Source organism: Enhydra lutris, unplaced genomic scaffold (assembly GCF_002288905.1).
Source record: "Enhydra lutris kenyoni isolate GAN:26980312 unplaced genomic scaffold, ASM228890v2 scaffoldscaffold1, whole genome shotgun sequence".
In the NCBI taxonomy this organism is placed as follows: Eukaryota; Metazoa; Chordata; class Mammalia; order Carnivora; family Mustelidae; genus Enhydra; species Enhydra lutris.
In genome coordinates this window covers 21,968,172-21,988,912 of record NW_019154085.1, presented here as the reverse complement: position 1 = coordinate 21,988,912, position 20,741 = coordinate 21,968,172, and positions in this window count along the sequence as shown.

Genomic DNA, 20,741 nt, shown 5'->3' with positions numbered 1-20,741 from the left:
AAAAAAAAAAAAAAAATCAAGTTATGAGTCATATGTTAAATATCCGTAAACTATGTGACCCTTGTTTTAGTCCAAAGCACACAGATCAGTCATCTGACCTATAATTTGGTCACCTTATGTTGATTTACGCATCAGGAGGGAGAATCAAAGGACATGACAGGTGCTGTTTATCCTGCCAGATATCTCAGTCTTCGTGAATGTATAAAGTGCCATTCTGGTTTATTTATCTCTTTTGTGGGATTAGCCACTGAATCAATTCCTCAGAGCATAATCACTTGTGGAAGGGTTGATACCACAGAATTCCCAGGCTGAATACCTAAAGGCTGAATGATAGATTGTGGAAATACTACTATATAGCCTTACCTGAATCAGTGGACCAGCCAGCCAGCCTCCATTTACAGTAGCTCCTAGAAGTAGCAGTTGGTAGCTGAATGTTCCAGTTTCCAATCAAAATTTATGCAACATAATTGCTCCCATCAAAATTTCTTTTTTTAAAGCCTACAGATGTTTGTAAAATGTTCTTAATTGCAATTTCTGTTATTATAAAGAATCACTATATTGTACACCTGAAACTAATACTACACTGTATGTTAACTAACTGGAATTTAAGCAAAAACTTTTTAAAAAATGAATTACTACAATGAATATCTTTTTACATGTCTTCTTAAATATATACACATATTTAAAATAAATTTTTAATATTTTTAGTATGTATTATGTATGATATATATATAAAATTTATTTAACAGATAAGTGGATTTTTTTGAAACATAGGTGTGATATCCAAAAATATTAATAGCCTAGATGACAGAGGTATTTTCAATCAGAATAGCTGTCAGCCAAGCAGGTATAGGAAGTGTAGGACCTTAGTATTAGCCCTGGAAATGTGTTGCACCTTTATTGTAAATTACCACATTATCTGAGGAAGGTTATACCAACTCATTATTCTCCAGTAGTGGGAACTTTAAAGATTTAACTCTCCCTTGAAGTTTGCACATGCTCTCAGGTTATCCCATCACATTAGATGATCTTTATTTAAGAGATACTCCTAACTTGTTTCCCAATGAAGAAAAGGGAAGAACCAAGGCAAATGTTGGTTATAGATTCCTCTTCCAGAACCTATTCATTATAATACCAACGTAAGACCTTTATGCCAGTGACTTTTTAATCAAAACTAAAGTTCAGTTGAAAAGACTAAACTTATATAATGATTATTATATACAATTTATTAAAATATCATAAAATATAAATGTGCCAGTATATTTGAAATACATATATGCAACTAGATTATGGTTCTGGAGTTAAGTATCAATTTTTCCTTCTTAGTATTTCAAGGTAGCATTGATGATCAATATCTATCTTAATGTTTCTGTTTTAGTCCTGGTCCAAAATGCTGTTCTTTTATTGTAATTCTGTAAACAAACAAACAAACAAACAAAAAACTATACTCCTGGTGGGTCAACCCAAGTTTCCTTGTTTCCTAATTTCAAAGTGAACATGCATTAATATTCATGGTTAATCACAATATTATTTCAGGCTATGATCTTGTATAGTTTTCATGCTTTTACAGTATGCCTTATTACAATGCTTTCTAACTCTGGTTTTTCAATTACAGATGTTCAAGGTAGATTTTTCCAGAACTGGATAAGAGCTTTACGAGATCAGTACCTGGTCCTGGCCTCACTTCAAATGAGAGAATCATTACCAAAGAATTCATAGTTTAGGGCTTGGGTAATAAGATCAGAAGTCAAAAAACAACTCAGACTCCAAAGCCTACAAGGTAACCAGTGAGTAAACTAGGTTAGTGATTTTAGGCAACAGAGAAATAAAAGAACAAGAAGATTCAACCATAATGAAACAAAAATAAAGAGGGAAGTACATATCAGTAAAATAATTTTTTTAGAACAAATAAATACTGTACATTGCAACTTTTAGTTAAGCATGGAAGACAGGTTTAAATACACTGCATAGAGATTTGAAGAAAGTTATATAATGACCTAAGATAAGAGATAAAAATATTTCCAGAATAATCAGAATGGGACAGTGAGCTTGTTTCTATGGAAAAAAAATAGAATATAAGTACTACATCACTATTTTTTCGTGGATGATCTCAATTAAAAAGTTGAAAGGTAATATTAAATTATTGAGTGAAACGTGGAATCATATACTGAGATAAATATTAATTCAAATATTTCATCTGGGTAGAGGAAGACAAAATTCTTGGGTAAAATACCATTAGTTTATGTTGTTCTTCTAGATTTCTGAAAAACAACATATCACACATTGAACACTAACAGAGGTGAAAATAAGATAAATTTACCACTTTGGGAAACACCTTTTTTTTTTCTTTCTAGGAAATTGGATTGTGTTATGAGTTAATTAGTAGAAGTAATTACATAAACAGGAGTAACCAGAAAAACAAACAAAACAAAAACTAATTCTTAACTCATCTTCTCTTGCTGATGTTGAAATAACAAGTATCCAATTGGAAGTCATCTAATCATGTCAATTCTTTACTTCTTTGATGGATATTCTTTACCTGGTCTCACCTATGGTGAATACAATGAAAAAAATGAACTGTATTAATACATTTAATATATGCATAAGCTCCACTTTCAGTATTATCAAATGATCATATTGTTACTTAGTTTTTGATAAAATATAAGCACAAATTCTTACAGTAACTTAATACTAAGTTTTGAGTCATTAGTATAACATTTGGATAGTATTACCTCAAGGTATTTTACCCTAACACATTCAAAAGTGTTCATAATTCCTACTTAAGTAGAATAGAATCTGAAGCTTAGAAAATAGTTATGTTTCTGCTTAAAGCCATAAAAGAATTAGAGAGTCTTTAAGACTGAAAATTTGAGATGCTATTATATCAATCATTCTTTATTATTTGAAAGGTAAAGTCTTTTGGGGAGGCCAGATAATAAAGGAGAAAAGGAATGACCAAGAGAAAAATAGGAAGGTTGTAAACCCTGTCAATGTTGCACGGGTTCCCAGAACAAGTTTGTAGCTCATCGGTGATCAAGGTTTGTGTGTGACAAGATTTCTCTCTCGTCAGATACTGTCAGTTTTTCTATAAGTTTTCTGAATGCACTGGAGAGGCATCAATTGTGTTTCCTAATATACAAGTTATTTAAAAGCATATGTTGTTTTAAAGTGAGTACACTAAATGGTTTTTCAAGTGGGACTCATATGAATTTTTCTTAAAACATTTCTTTAGCCTTTAAAAGCATTAACACTGAGGACATTGGGAGATGGAGAGAAGTGAGATGGGGGAAATCGGACAGGGAGATAAACCATGAGAGACTGTGGTCTCTGAGAAACAAACTGAGGGTTTTGGAGGGGAGAGGGGTGGGGATTGGGTGAGCCGGGTCGTGGGTACTAAGGAGGGCATGTATTGCAAGGAGCACTGGGTGTGGTGCATAAAAAATGAATTTTGGAACACTGAAAATAAAATAAAATAAAATAAAATAAAATAAAATAAAATGGGGAAAAAAGCATTAAGATGTTTCTGACATAATTTATGCTTATAATATACAATTATATCAATTGACTAACAAGTATTTTAAGTGGAAAAAACCTCCAAATTATAAATACAGAATATAATACCTGTCAAAAGAAAATTAAATGTTTTTTTCAATTTAAATATTCTATAGATAAATTTCATTTTCATTCTTAAAGTGCCTTGATAATATATTTAGAGATGCTAACCAACTTGCTTCTTATTTATTACCCATGGCAATTTTCACTATCCTCCAAAGTATTATATGGCTTTAAATTTTTAAGAGTTATTTCAACAAAACAAAAAGGCATCCCATGGAAAGGGAGAAGATATTTGCAAAAGACACTACAGACAAAAGGCTGATATCCAAGATCTATAAAGAACTACTCAAACTCAACACACACAAAACAGATAATCATGTCCAAAAATGGGCAGAAGACATGAAAAGACATTTCTCCAAAGAAGGCATACAAATGGCTAACAGACACATGAAAAAATGTTCATCATCATTAGCCATCAGAGAGATTCAAATCAAAACCACATTGAGATACCACCTTACACCAGTTAGAATGGCCAAAATTAACAAGACAGTAAACAACAAGTGTTGGAGAGGATATGGAGAAAGGGGAACCCTCTTACACTGTTGGTGGGAATGCAAGTTGGTGCAGCCACTTTGGAAAACAGTGTGGAGATTCCTTAAGAAATTAAAAATAGAACTACCCTATGACCCTGCAATTGCACTACTGGGTATTTACCTCAAAGATACAGATGTAGTGAATAGAAGGACCATCTGTACCCCAATGTTCATAGGAGCAATGGCCACAGTCGCCAAAGTGTGGAAAGAACCAAGACACCCTTCAACGGACAAACGGATAAAGAAGATATGGTCCATATATACAACGGAATATTATGCCTCCATCAGAAAGGAGGAATACCAAGTTTTGTATCAACATGGACGGGACTGGAGGATATTATGCTGAGTGAAATAAGTCAAGCAGAGAGACTCAATTATCATATGGTTTCACTTACTTGTGGAGCATAAGGAATAACATGGAGGATATTGGGAGTTGGAGAGGAGAAATGAGTAGGGAAAAATCAGAGGGAGGGACAAACCATGAGACTGGATTATGAGAAACAAACTGAGGGTTTTAGAGGGGAGGAGAGTGGAGAGTTGGATGAACCTGGTGGTGGGTATTAAGGAGGGCATGTGTTGCATGGAGCACTGGCTGTGGTGCTAAACAAAGATTCATAAACAATGAATTCATAAACAATAAATCTTGGAACACTAAAAAAAACAAATTAAATTTTAAAAATTGACACTTAATGAAAGCATAGAAATTATTTTAATTTAACCGTAACTACATAATTCAGACAAAAATACCAAAAACAACTATTCTTGATAAAGTATGGGAACTGGAGGCACCTGGGTGGTTCAGTCAGTTGGACCTCAGACTCTTGATTTCAGATTATGTCATGATTTCATGGTAGAGTTTGCTTCTTTCCCTCTCCCTGTGCCCCTCCCCTGCATGTACACATGCTCTCTCTCCCTCTAAAATTAATAAAGAGATCTTTTAAAAATAAAGTGTGGAAACTATTTTTCATAAAATGAGGATTCAAGATACTCTTACATGTCAAAAACATTGGTAGTGCCAGAAATAAAGTTAAGCAATTATATTTGAAACATTTTTTGTTGAAAATTTAAATTGCTTTAAGAAGTAGAAAGTGTCCTGTACCCCTGAAACAAATAATACATTATATATTAATTTTAAAAAAGTAGAAAGCAGTCAGAAATTTTTAAAGAAAATTTGTTATGTTTCATTGTGCCTTTGTCCCCAGTGAATATATGTTTAGACACACCACACGCACAGGTATATATACATACCATATATGCACATCATTATTGTATTACACATCATGAAATCTAATTTTATGCTTGTGAATAACATAATTCATTCCACTAATGCTTAGTGAATGCCTATGCTTTGATAGGCATAATTCTCGATAATGAGGATATAGCACAGAGTATGATTAGAAATATAATTCTCCAATTAGTCAATGTTCAATAATATTGAAATAATGATTTTATATGTGTTTTATTGTGGCCCTTTTAGTTGAAAGTAATAGACCATAGGTTTTAATAATTTTTTAAAAAGAGGAGGATTTAGCTCATGTAATTGAAAAGTCCAAAGATGGATTTGAATTAGGACCCAGTTGGATCCAAGATTTTGAATGTTGTTTTTTGGGTCTTTTTTAATCTTCAGAATGAATGCTTTCCTCTTCACACAAGTTTCCTTCCAGGGAAGGCTTTTTCTACATGGAAGAAAAAATGGTAGTTGACAACCCCAACCCTACATTTCTATTGCTTTGTGAGTCAAAGAGTGAAAGATATTTTCTTGTTTAACATCATAAATCTTAGGGAAAGTCTTGCTGTGGACCATCCTTCATCCAATCACTTAGGAAAGAAGTATCTAATTGGCTGTGCCTGGATTACATGTCTGCTACTGTGGAGTCAGTAGAGGGGAAGAAAGAGAATGTGAGACAGTCCCTTCAAATTGTAAACATAGATTTACCATAGGAAAATGTTTGGAAATTAGTATCAGTAAGGCATGTTTGCTAGACACAAAACAATAATCATTCTGTATAGTAATGTCAGTACATTTGAGATGCAATCGCATGCTCCTCTGTTACTCACTTAAAGTGCATACCTCATTGCCTTTTCATCAAATCATATGTAAGTGTTATGATAATTATGCATTCCCCAGCTTTAGTTATTGACTGGTATTCTTCAGGAAACCCGATTCAATTTGCTGTTGATATTGCAAGTAAAAGTTATATAATTTGATAGTCAAATACATATTTTTTTTATCTAAAACTAGGCATAGAAATAACTGTAAACATGAAATAGCCCATAGATATGAAAAACAGAAGCAAAATGAGGAAGAGGTAGGTAAAGAAAACAATATTTTTAAGACCAATCATTATATACTAGATCACAGTCTAGGCAAATGCTTTACACTATGTCATCAATTTCTGGCAATTGCCTCACAAGAGATATATTGTCACATCAATTTTCAAATGAAAAAAGTAGATCTAGACAAAGGCAGGTATCTAATACAGATTAATCTAACTCTCAAATCCCTGTTTTTTCCCTCTATACAAGACAATTGAGTTTAAGAATGTAAATCTATTTGAGTGTATGTGTGAAAGGGAGTGAGGGAGAGGCAAAGAGAGAGAGAGAGAGAGATAAGAGAGAGAGAGAGAGCTCAGCTTCAGAGTTCTCAGTGTGGTCAGTGGGTTCTCTTGATACTAATGGTTCAATTTATTTTTCTGCCTAATCCTGCTTCTCTCACTTCCTTACAAGCATTATTCCTAAAAGCACTCTTCAATAAATGACTTACGTGCAAATCACCATCTCAGACTCTGTTTCCCAGGGAACCTAACTTGTGATAGTTGGTACTGAGAGTAATCCTAAAATGAAGAATCTAAGAAGGACTTTGAAGTTGAATCACCTGCTGATGGTTGACAACAAGAGGACCCTATTACTGCCGGTAGGTGCAGCACAGATTATGCCCTTGCACAAGGTAGCAGTTCAATTCTTACACCTTTCCCTTGTGGTTAACTGGTATAATACAGCAGTGGAAGAAAATGTACTGGAAAGTGTAGTATCTCAGCCATTCAAGAGATCTAAGGGAAGTAATAATATGAAAACTATGAAATTAAATGTTCCTTACTCAACAATGGATGTACTAGATAAAGACAATGGAAGGCTGAAGTTGATTCATCAAACTTATTTTAAGTAAATAAAAAATTGAGAAAGGCTAAATGTGATAGACATAAATAATCATATATGGCATCTAGAAGACAGAAAAAAATTCAGGATCAGGCCTAGTACAGGCATAAAGAATAGCAGAGCTCCAGAGACAGTAAAATTCTCAACATCAGCAAGTTGGATATTTGCTAGGATTATGTCTTGAAAGAGCACCCTGACTGTGAAGAAGTGGGACCCAGATATTTGAGATGGGGACATCTGGGTTTATGTCCTCAAAAATTTTGAATTCTCAGTTTTCCCTGAACACCTGGGCCAAGGAAATGTTCTCTTCCTGATTAAAAACTTGCACTTCTTTTGCATTGCTTGAAGATAATGTAAAGGAATCTACTTTACTAGGCAAAATGAGCCCCCTCAAGATCTTCTTCCTTTTCTGGACACCAGATCAAAAACTAACATTAAGTCTAAACACAATCTGGTCAGGGAAGTGCTATGCCTTCTAGTGGAAGAAGTGAACCACCAAGACTATAGAACTTCGCCAAAATATACCAGCATGAGTAAAGCAAAATACACAAAAATCATTTTGTTTATTTAATAAAAGTCAACTTTTAAATTCACCAACTTAACTCAACTTTACTCCTTCTTTCTTGGAGGAAGAAAGCATTCCAACAGTATTTTCCCAAAGGTGATTGGATTGGAAAGAACTCCTAAAAGGAGTAATCATCAAGGAACTTATAGAATACCTTTTTACGTTGCTGTATCTTTTCTTTTCCCTCTTCCATGGATGACCAACAATTAATTATCACTAATCAACCCAAACTGGTCTTGAACTAAGCTCAAAGCGATGGCTTCTGGGACGTATGATTATCAAATGAGTTGTTCTCTGGCAATCAGGGTTCATATAGAAAGCTGGTTTTAGTTAGGTAAGCTGTGTAAAAATGCACATAACATGAATAAAACTTTGGTTTTAAAGGTCACAGTTGATAAAAATTTATAATACCTAAAGTACCCATAAATTTTAGACCTTCTAAGTAGTTTCCGATTCATAGATATAAAAGGCACTCAGTCATGTTCATAGTTTTAGAGTTTCTCATATGCCATTATTGTTGACTACATGATGACTTTAATATTGTCTTGGCTGGGGAGAGATATCTGAAAGAGCAAAATCACTTATAAATAATTGCATTCAAATTTTAAAGACACGAAAATGAAGACTGGTTCTATGAGTTCCAGTAACCACAGTATTATACACCTTCCAGATCATCCATAGTAATCATATTTTAATTTTAATACAAAATGAATAGTTTTATTCTAACAGGGAAAATACTAGATGTTAATACGCATCATGTAAGTAAACTTGATGAACTCACAATTTCTGAGCAATTAAGTCTTTGGTTAGTTCTTCCAATAGCTTCTCTTTGTTGAAAGTTTGGGCAAGTTATAGAAATAGGGAAGAAATAAGGAAATACAAAAAATTCATGATGAGAAGGAAGGAGAAATTATGTTTCAAACTGATGCCCCATGTGATGGTCTTCTTCTTACATACAAAGCATATGGGCAAAAACATTTCTATGCAATTTTTATAATTATTGAATTCTCACAGAAGGTAGGAAGATGCTGATCACTTGGGCTCATTTATAAAACAGCACTCAAAAACAGCAAGGAAAAAAATGAAAGATAATCTTAATTACCATGGGAGATTAATACTGCCATGACTCATTAGATATTTTCCAAAGGTGAAAGTTATCACAAATTTCGCCTATCAATGTCTATACTTATAATGAAGCTATGATTAAGCATGCTTTTTCCTTCTCTACAAAAGTTTCTGCTGTCCTAGGAAAGCCTATGAAATGCTTAATAGGTTTATCACTCCGAAATTCCTGGCTTGAACTGTCCTTGTAGTGTATAAGAGTCAGGACCAGTTGGATTATCATCTTTTCTCACCGGATAAATAGAGTATAAGACTATTTTATCAGATCTCCAGAGACTGGTGACCTTGTCATTTTGGACTTTATCACTTTCTTCAGTCTCCCTAAAGATAATTCTGTCTTCCAAATTACTTCATTAAAGTTTCAGGAACTTTTATTGCAGTTAGTTTCCAAGAAAAAAGTTTATAAGAGGAACTACAGTATGCGTGTGGCAGTTTAATTCAATGCCTTTGCCTTTTTCCTCCCCAGAAATCAAAGCAAAACAGAGGAAAAACAGTAAGAACAAAAACACCACCACCACCTCTACCAACCTTAAAACACTATTTTCTGTGAAACTACATTGTTGATAGGAGTGTAAATTGATACATTTACAGAGGAATTTGGCAATATCCACAAAAAATTAAAATATAAATACCCTTTCAAGTGAAACATCATTTCTGTGAATTTATCTTGCTATTACATGTATGCATTTAACACAAGGTATCTGTAAAATTATTTATGTTAAAACTTACAACAAAAAGTTGGATGTAAATTAATGTTTATTAAAAGATTAAAAGTTATGACAGCCCCCTAATTTTTATAATGTCCTTTCAATCTTTAAGTTTTGGGCGGGATAATTAAGTGACAAAAACAACCAATAATATATTATATGTTAATTAATTGAATTTAAATAAAAATATGCTTAAAAAATAAGAACAATGTACTTTCATGAAAAAAAAAGCTGCTTATATGCAGAAACTCTGGATGTTCACTCAAAGAATTAATTAAGGTGTTTTCTTGGGGTGTTGGAGATTGGTAGGTAGGAGAAGCCTGGTAAAACCAATGCAGTTATTATCAACCAGGGGTAGTTTTCCCCAAGGGAACATTTCACAGTATCTGGAGACAATTTTATAATAAGTGGAGAATCAGTGCTTCTTGTGTCTAGGAAGTAGAGGTGGGATGGAGCAAATCATCCTAGAACATGGTGAGTAACCAGCACACCAACGAAAAGGAATTATGCAGCCCAAAATGTCAGTAATGCCAAGTTTTCAATGTTGTACTAGCGTGAGTAAATTACTTTATGCTCTTGTATGCAATTTTATCTTGTTATATTTTAAAAATTAAAAATATAATATTCTAATCTTCAAACCCTGTATTTTCTTTCTAAGATAATATATTAATAATACTTATAGGTACAATAATTAAACAGGGGACTTGCACATATTGTCAATTTTATAGAACTTTATTTGTAAGATAATGCCCTACCTTGTTTGGCACATGTGGAAAAATTGAGGTATCATTTTGGACTGAATTAGGATACCAATGAAAATTAAACATTAGTGCTATAGAAATATCTTGTCAAAAAATTGTGAGCAAAGTTGGTCTTTAATATGTTCATTACTTTGTGTATTACATTGGTTTATCTTAGATAAAGTTTGACTTTATTTTTATTCTTGCTAACATGAGAATCTGGTCTTAAACAAATTCTACATGGCCCTCATAGTAAGAATTTGGTGTTTGACATACATCTTGTTTAATATTCTGTTCCTTTAACAGTACTTGGTCTTTTTTTTGGATAAAAGAAAATAGTGAGAATGCCAATATTCTTTAACAGACAGCTCAGGGAAGCTCAGACATCTTGTAGATGTCAAGGTTGAGTATGTCACTGCCAGGTCCAAAACAGCATTTCTTCTTAGTCCTCCTTCAGTGTCCACTCTAGATTTGTCAAGATTATAGGAAGGAGTATCATATTTATATTCACAAATCAACACAAGATTTTGCCAGTGACCTAACACAGAACCACCATCATCACTTCCAATGACCTTGGTTTTATTTAAGAATGTATTATGACAGACACAGACGTTTTCAGTCTTCAAAGTTTTATTTTATAAAAATAAAGTTTTATTAAAACTTTATAGTTTACATTTTATTCTCCGTACCAATCTAAGGGTCAATAACACCTGAATGTAAAGATCTCACATGCATATAATTGAAGTTTCAAGAAAGAGAGTGTACTGGAAGAAGCATAATATTACAATATTTAATGTTGGGAATATTTTTTCTAAAAAGGTAAAAGCTATAAAGTTCCCATATTTATGAAACACAGAAATATAAAATGAAAAACAAATTGCCCATAGACATATTTTAGTGGAATTGTAGAACACAACAAAGATATAATCTTAAATTCAGCCAAAGAAAAGAGAAAGATGCCATCTAAAGAAAGACCATTATCAAGGATCAGTTCTGTAAATGACACTAATGAAAACCTTAACATAGTGGAGAAGTATTTTCGAAAGCATGAGATAAAATAGTTATCAAACTAAAGCAGCATTCACTTCTAAATATATACAAACAAAGTAGTCAAAATTTTAAAAAGAAAAACATTAAAAATACTGCATTCTCATCAGCAGTAAAAGACATGATCAAGGGTGTACATCAAAAAGAAATAAAATGAATCTAGAATGAAGGCATGAGACATAAGAAGGATGAGTAGCAAAACAGTATAGATAAGTATAGATAAAAGAGTATAGATAAGCATAAATAAATAGAACAAGCAAACGTCATTGTCTATTTTTCGTGAAAAATACAAATTGGACTACAAGTTTGAAACAAGTATATATAAAATGTAAAGAAGGTAATTAGAGTTCAATATTTTGAAATCGTTTTATTGATCTGAAGGAAAACTGATCTATTGACTAATATTGTGCTTTTGTGTGACCAACAGTATTTTACGACAAATAAAAACCAGAAACAGAAGTAATAACTTCCAATTTATTAGAACAGAAAAAAAATAGAATAATGTTTTTAATTACAAAAGAAAGTAGGAAGAATTGTATTATGGGCAAATCAAACAAAAAACACAAATTCCAAAAATATTAACAATTATTATAAATATGAATTCACTAGTCCATAGGTCAACTAACTTTTTCTGTCAAAGGACAGATAGAAAATATTTCAGGTCGTGATGACCATCTGGTCTCTGTCATGATGATATAATTATGTTATTGTGGCAGCAACTGGCAAAATATAAGTGAGTGGGTGTGGCTCTATTCCAATGTAACTCTATTTACAAAAATAAATACCCTGCCTCACTTGGCCTGAAGGTCATAGTTTGCTCTAAACCCACAAGTTAAAAGAAAAACATTACCTCATCATTTTTCTTTAAATTTCAGCTAAATGATGTTTATAAAAGAAAAAAAAATGAGGCACAGAACATTTGAAAATTAAAGAATAGAAAAAGGTCTGGCAAGCAAATGTTTTATAGTGAAAAAGTTATTATATTAATGTCAAAAGAAACTTTAAGACAAAAAAAAAATTTAGGAATAAAAAATAGGATAAAAGTCCAGACTAGAATGATATATAATTATAAATATGGATATAGCTAATAACATAGTCTCAAATATATGTATGTCCATGTGTACATAAATAATAGAAATTGACCATCATAATGGAAGATTTTAACATATTTTTCTTGGTAACAGAGAGATGACGTAGACATAAAATAATAAGGATATGGAAAATTTGAGCAATGCAACAACATTAATCTGAAGGACATATGTGGTATCCTGCAGCCAACAATTAGAAAATTGATATCTTCACAAGCACATGTGGAATATATTTGAAAACTGTCACATGCTATGCCATAAAACAACTTCAACAAATTGCAAAGCTTGGTATCTTAAAGATAAATTAAATATAATAGACATGATATGTAAATTGGAAAATAATAAATAGTTAAAAATAAAACCCAGCATATATCTGGAAATAATAGAACACACTTTTTAATAACACAAAGAAGTATTCAAAATAAAACCCAGAAAGTACTTCAAATTTAACAATGAAATACAAAATACCAAAACTCTTGAAATATAAATGAGTGGTGTGTAACAAGGAAGAAAATTCACAACAACAAATACCTATGTTAGAAAGAAAGACTGAAACTAACAAATTATTCAGTTTTATTTTTTTAAAGATTTACTTATTTATTTATTTGACAGAGAGAGAGAAAGAGAGAGAGAGATTAGGATCACAAGTAGACAGAGAGGCAGGCAGAGAGAGAAGGGGAAGCAGGCTCCCTGCTGAGCAGAGAGCCTGATGTGGGGCTCCATCCCAGGACCCTGAGATCATGACCCGAGCTGAAGGCAGAGGCTTAACCCACTGGGCCACCCAGGCACCCAAATTATTCAGTTTTAAAAGTTAGAATAAAAAAAGAATAAAACTCAAGGAAATTGAAAGAAGAAAATAATAAATATAAGAACAGAAGTAACAAACTATTATTTACAAAATAATATAGTACAACAGAGAGGCTTAACAAAGCCAGAAGTTGGTTCTTTGTAAAAACTATTTGATCCTACCCTGAAAGCGGGCCCTAAGACATTGAATACTTGTTCTACATTTTATTAGCGAATGTGGACCCTGAATACAAGAGAGAGGGGGGCAAGGGGACTGAAGCAGCCGAAGAGGAGACATGGGTGAGACTCAGTTGGCCACAGGGCAGAGTAATTCATTGATTCCATAGACCATTTCTCAGGAGCCTTATAAACTGCATCTACTGATTTCTGTAACTCTTGGGTTTCGGCTTAGCCCTTTTGTCTTCCATTCTCAGCTGTACATTCTTAAGTACAAAATGTGGTCCTATCAAATCTCCACAGCTCAGCATAAAAGACAACCTTTGAGCAAGAAGCAGGAAGTACAAACACCAAGGCGCTGTAAGGTTGAAGTTGGTCAAACTCCCATGTAGAGCTGGTCACTGTAGCAGCTGGAAAAAGTAGCCTGAGATGCCAGGGATGTGTCAGGCCAAGAGCATCTGAAGTGGTATATAACAATTATCTGACAAAAAAATAATTAAGAAAAGTCCTTAACTCTAACAAAGTTTTATTCAATGAAGGAGAGATAAAAACAAAAGTAAAAAATATCAAAGAACACTATGCCAATAAATTCAAAAAATAAACAAAATGTGTAATTTCTTAGAAAAAATAATTTATTAATCAAAAGGAATTAGAAACACTGAATAAAGTCATACCCATGAAAACTACATCTACAGTTTAAAATCCATTCCCCTGGGATGCCTGGGTGACTCAGTGGATTAAAGCCTCTGCCTTCAGCTCAGGTCATGATCCCAGGGTCCTGGGATGGAGCCCTGCATCGGGCTCTCTGTTCCGAAAAGAGTCTGCTTCCCGCCCCCCCCTCTCTGCCTGCCTCTCTGCCTACTTGTGACCTCTGTCTGTCAAATAAATAAATAAAATCTTTAAAAAAAAAATTCATTCCCCGGGGGTGCCTGGGTGGCTCAATTGGTTAAGCAGCTACCTTCAGCTCAGGTCATGATCCCAGAGTCCTGGGATCAAGCCCCACATCAGGCTCCCTGCTCAGGAGAGTGGCTGCTTCTCCCTGTCCCTCTGCTGCTACCTCTACTTATGCTCCCTCTCTTTCTCTCTCTGTCAAATAACTAAATAAAATCTTTAAAAAAATTAAAAAAAAATCTAACCCCAAAATCAGCTTTAAAAAATAAAATATTCTAAATCAAATCCATCTCTCCTATATATGTATTTGTTTAATTTAATTCAGGGATATAAAAGCATGTTAACATTATAAAAGATTAATGCAATTTATCAAATTATTAAAAATGTATAAAGCTATATGATTATCTCAATAGATACAGAAAAAGCACTGAATAAAATTCAAAAATAATGAGAAAGGAAATTAATTTAATGGTTAATGGAATACAGAATGGAATATGGAGTCAGGAAGTATTTCTTAGGTTGAATAGATAGTACTTGATAATTTATCTGATCCTGAGAGAAAGAGTGGGTAAGGAGAAAGAGAAGCAATTCTTCATCAAAACTACTAGCTGAGTATTAATTACTTTAGTATGAAAGAGAACTTAAGAAGAAGAAACTTTGAGAAAGAAGCTAATAGCCATAATTTTAGCAGATGTGTACAGAGTAACTGTGAAAGAATCAATTGGAAGTAGTTAATAAATAGTTTAAAGTATTGGTTCCCAACTTGGGAGACAGGGTTGTGGGGGACATATATATATATATATATATATATATGTGTGTGTGTGTGTGTGTGTGTGTGTGTGTGTGTATAATTGGTTGAGGTGAGGAGTAGATAAGAATGACCAGAGAAGGCATACCTGGGTGCCTCAGTCAGTTAAGCATCTACCTTCAACTCAGGTCATGATCCCAGGGTCCTGGGATTGAGTTCCACATTGGGCTTGAGGCTCAGTGGGGAGCCTTCTTCTCCTTCTGCCTGTCTTTCCCCCCTGCTTGTGCTCTCTCTCCCTCTGGCATAAAAATAAATAAAATCTTAAAAAAAAAAAAAAAAAGAATGCACAGAAAATGGAAATTTAAATAAAAAAGATGAGGACCACAGAAAGAATTTCATTGTACATTGGAATGTAAGGTGCAGTCTGATTAAGGACTTAAAGCAGGTTCCACAGAGCATCTTCAGAGAGGAATTCGGGGAAATATGGGATTATGTACCAAAAGAATTTTTAAAAGGAAGGTTAATCTACTTTGTCAATGCAGCCAGATTACGTTTCTTTCCTTTACACTCTCCTCTTTAATTCTAAACAGATGTAATACTTGGGAACCATGAGTCCTTTCATCTTTTATTTAGTTAGTTAGCTAGTTAGTTAGCTCCCAGAATAAGATTTTGGAACATAGGCATCGCTTACGTGAAACACTCATGGATAATTTTTTAACTAGGTCAGATTGATATTTAAATAAACTAGCCAAACCAAGAATTAAGGTCAAAAAGTTGTCAAGAATATAAATTAAAAATAATCAACTAATATTAACATTTTTCAACATTAGTCAGTCGGATAACATCAATGTCAACTCACCAAGAATGTAAAATCGTTTCTTCTTAATTATTCGTTATCTGCTTTAGACCTTACCCCTAACAAACATGGAGGCATAGATGAGTGTAAAACCTGAGTGTGTCAGTTGAATCTAAAATTCCAAAATGTAAATCTTTTCTCCTTTGAGTTTGTTGTGATGAGGAAGATATACCTACTGGAATTTTGTCAAAATAATTTCCATGGTTACCAGCTATAATAACTCTCTAGAAGAATTATGCCATAGGCTTGTGCAGAAATTATACATAGAAATAACATATACATAAAGAATAATAATAAAAATATTCTTAATTCATTTACACACCAACTTGCCCTAGAAAACAAATAAACTTAAGTGAAAATATCTGTAAACTTTCTTTAATAGAAGTGTTCTGGAAAGATCTTTATCACACCCTCTCCTCTTTCATTAAGAAAGGACTCTTTAAAGAGCAATAGTTCAGAGACAAAGAATTAAAGATTAAAATATATCTGAAGACTTGATAATGCCTTTCTGTGGCAAACAATTTGATCTCTTGGCACTGGGAGGTTCAATAACAAACAATTAAAATACTCATTGTAATATACAATCACTTTATTGAAAATCTACTTCAGGGATTTATTTTGCCCCTAAGGATTTGAAGTGAACTTTCCACTCTTCATTGTTATTCAAACTACCAGGCTTTGGGGGATAATCAGTTCATTAGCTGGGCTTAGGAAATGACCCTCCTGTCACCTTCTTTGCTTGGTTTTGCAAAGGTCACTATGCAAATGTGCAAGCTTTGCACCAAGATAAGCTCAGAGAAATGGCTGAAATCTGACATGTCTTATGGCTCTGCGACAAGTTCTGACCGTTCTTTCCCAAAAGCCCCAACTTAGAAAGGTACCTATTATGAGGGTACAAGAGCAGGTGGGGTTGCACCTAAGAAATAAATATAGGTAGAAATCACAGGGCTTTTTTTCTTTTTGATATTAATAAAAGATACTATAATTCACAATTTAATATAAGAAAATAGACTTAAAATATCACTATCTGTACAGTTTTTTCATAAATATTCAAAATGTGACCCATTTATCTTAGCCCACAGGACAAACTGAACTGAAGTAATCTCTTTGTTGTAAGAAACTATAACCTATTACATGGCTTCGCAGCTGAGGAGAACAGATGAACCGATGAAAACAGTGCAATGAAAATAGAAACTATATGCTCTTTTTGAACTAAGGCTATCACTGTTTTGATCTAGGATGGCAATGTAAAATAAGGATATTACAGTATTTAGAAAATTCAGGCCCTTAAATTCAAGTCACTACTTTCATCCAAAATGACCTTTAGAGAGTAAGAAAGCACACTTTTGTCTACATTACCAGTAAAATTCTACAATATGTCTTTTAATTTATAAATTATAAAGTATGTCAAAATAATTGTCTAGATGGTTAACAACAGCAACAACAAAAAGATAATATATTTACATCAGAATTGATCAAATGGATTCAGAAGTAGCTGAAACATGAAGAAACAAATGAATCCAATTAAAGCATAAAATGAATGATTGGAAAACATTTTTAAGTGATTTACTCTCAGGGGGCCTGGATGGCCTAGTGGGTTAAGCTTCCAAATTCAGTTTCAGCTCAGGGCATGATTTTAGGGGTTATGGTATTTAGCCCTCTTGCCTCAAGCTCCCTACTCAGTGGGAGTGTGCTTAAAGGTTCTTTCTCTCTGTCTCTCCCCTTTACTCACTTTTTAAAAAATATTAAAAGTTTAAAACTATTTTAAATATTAAATTTTAAATATTAAAAATTTAAATATTAAATTATTAAATATTAAATCATTAATTTGTTTATTTAATTTTATTTTTATTTATTTTATTTTAAAATTTAATTTATTAATATTATTAAATATTGAAATTTAAAAATTATTGTAAAAAATAATCTTTTTTTTAAAAAGTGACTTACTATCTCCACACTATTTTCTTTTTAACTCCTAGAACATCTGGAAAATGAAATAAGGAAAGAAGGAGAGGGAGAATATATGAATTTTTTTAATTATTGGGAAAACTTTTAGATATTCAAAATAATATAAAGAATATTATTATAAAATCCACATACCAATCCTCAATCCAGTTTGAGAAATAAAACTTTGTGATAATTAAAACCCCTCCTCCCTAATCACATCCTCTTCCTTGCCACTTCCACTTTAAATCAATCACTGTGCTCCATTTTGCATATATTATTCAATTGTTGGATTATTACAGATTGTCTTACTCTATGTTTAATTATGTTAACCATGAACATTTTAAACTAATAATCACAATTATAAACACATATAGCTCCTTTTTTCTAGGTGAAATATTTCTCTAACAAGTTGACTAGACTTTTTGCGTTTAAATTCAGAGTATTATGTAACTAAACATAATATTAAATAAAGGGTAAGTTTCCATCTATAAATTCTATAGAAGTTTGCTGATTGTTTTAATATGAAACTTCCATGTGGGTAATTTTCAGCAGAGCAATGGTGATTGATTGAGAGTTACCAACAGATACAAGCAAGTGATACAAGTACTTTTTTTTTCTTAATTGCGATATAATTGACATAAAATACCCTACTAGTTTAGGGTGTACATCATAGTGATTTGATATTTCTATATACTATGTAATGATCCACATGATAATTTTACTTACCATCTGTCACCATGTAAAGTTATTACAATATTATTGACTATATTCCCTATGCAGTATGTTACATCCCTGTGACTTATTTATTTTGTAACTAGAGGTTTGTACCTCTTAATCACATTCCCCTATTTTGCCTGTGCTCTATCACCCACCCCCCCCCAACCAACAGTTTGTTTCCTGTATCTGAGTCTACTTCTGTTTTGTTTTGTTCATTTTGCAGTAGACAAGCATTTAACAATTTGAAAATTGACTATAAAGAGTCATACTTGTGGTGCCCAGGCAGCTCAGTTTGTTAAGCAATCAACTCTTGATTTCTGCTCAGGTCATGATCTCAGGGTTGTGAGATAGAGCCCCACATTGTGCTCTACACACAACCAAGGGTCTACTTGAGATTCTTCCTCTCCCTCTCCCTCTGCCCTTCCCTTCACTCTCTCTCTCAAATGAATGAATGAATAAATAAATAAATCAAAGAAAGAAAGAATGAATAAAAGAAAGAAAGAAAAGGGCAGAAGGAAGAAAGAAAAAGAGAAAAAGAAAGTCATGCTCTCTTTCTTAGAAGGATAAGCATCCTTTGCATTTGAGTCCTGGCAGAGTACCCATGGCACATCTAGACCTGGTGAAGACCTCTTCAGACATTCTGTCTGCTCTTTTTTTCTAATACTTTCCTGATTCTTCCTGACCAATGTTGATACTCCCTTTGCCTTATGTTCAAGGGACAAGGACCTAGTAATAGCTCCAGCATATTCCTCAATTTTTTGAACAGAATGAGTGAATACAGGATCAATTTCTCAGGGTCAGTTACCAAAAGCACGTCTCTCTATTGCTCCTCTGCCTGATACGTATTTCCATTAGATGAAATATTTGTGTTTTAACGGTTATACATCCTGATAGCTGTCAATAAAGTCTTTAGGTAGAATGAAAGCTCAACCAAAAGAAGAAAAGATACTGGGCCAAGTATCATGTAGCAACCAACTCATATTCCATTTTGAAGATCAAATTCAAGTGGCACCTGTTGGTGATGTTTTCTTGATCCACCTAGGAAGACTTAGTTCCTTATCTCTATAGTATATTGTTAAAATAATACCATATTGTGCTAATTTATTGTTTTCCTCCATATGACTATATAAGAGAGGAAATGATTTTGAACTTCAGTGCATAAGGCAATAATTGACATACAGAAGCTCACAAAATAACAAAATAGGAGGAAGTTGGAAGAGATGTTTTGGAGGAAGAAAGTGGGAAAGGGGGAGGAAGGAAGAAAATACAAATGGAAGAATTTGTTTAAGACAGCTCTACTTTGCAAGGATAAAATTTTCATAGGCATTATACTATGTCTTTGGATTTCCTCCACATAGTAATTGTCGAAGCAGTCTAAAGTAATGTTAGCGTATACGACAGAGGCTGATGATTGGGTATCAATATCCATTCTGCTCTTCTTTCTTTAGTAATAGAAATTCTAATTTTAGAAGGGTTTATACTAAAGACTCTATTCTAGTTTCTAGTCTGTCTTGCAGCTACGTGTGGTCATATAATTAAGTTCTTAACCAATGGGGGAGAAGAAGAAGTGTTAGGAGCAACTTCCAGGTCAGTTTTAAAGATTTATTTATTTATTTGAGAGAGAGAGAGAGAGATCATATGAGTGAGGGGAGGGGCAGAGTGAGGAAGAGAAACTCCCAGATTCCCTGCTGAGTGCAGAGCCTGACATGGGGCTCGATCTCATGACTTGGAGATCATGACCTGAGCTGAAATCAAGAGTCGATTGTTCAACTGACTGAGCCACCTTGGTGTCCCGTAGTCACAGTTTTAAAATGAAACTTTGTGTCCTCCACTGTTGTTCTCTCTCCCCTGCTAATATTGCTAGAGGAGTCCTTTAAACTACAAAGTGGAAGATGCATATTAAGGATGGTAGAACAAGAAAGAAACTAGATCTCCAAAATTGCGGCTACAAAACCTCCCCACACTACTCAAATTTGGACAATTACAGAGAGAGAAATTCATTTCTATCACATATAACAGTTATTTGGTCTTTACCTTAGGAGTCAA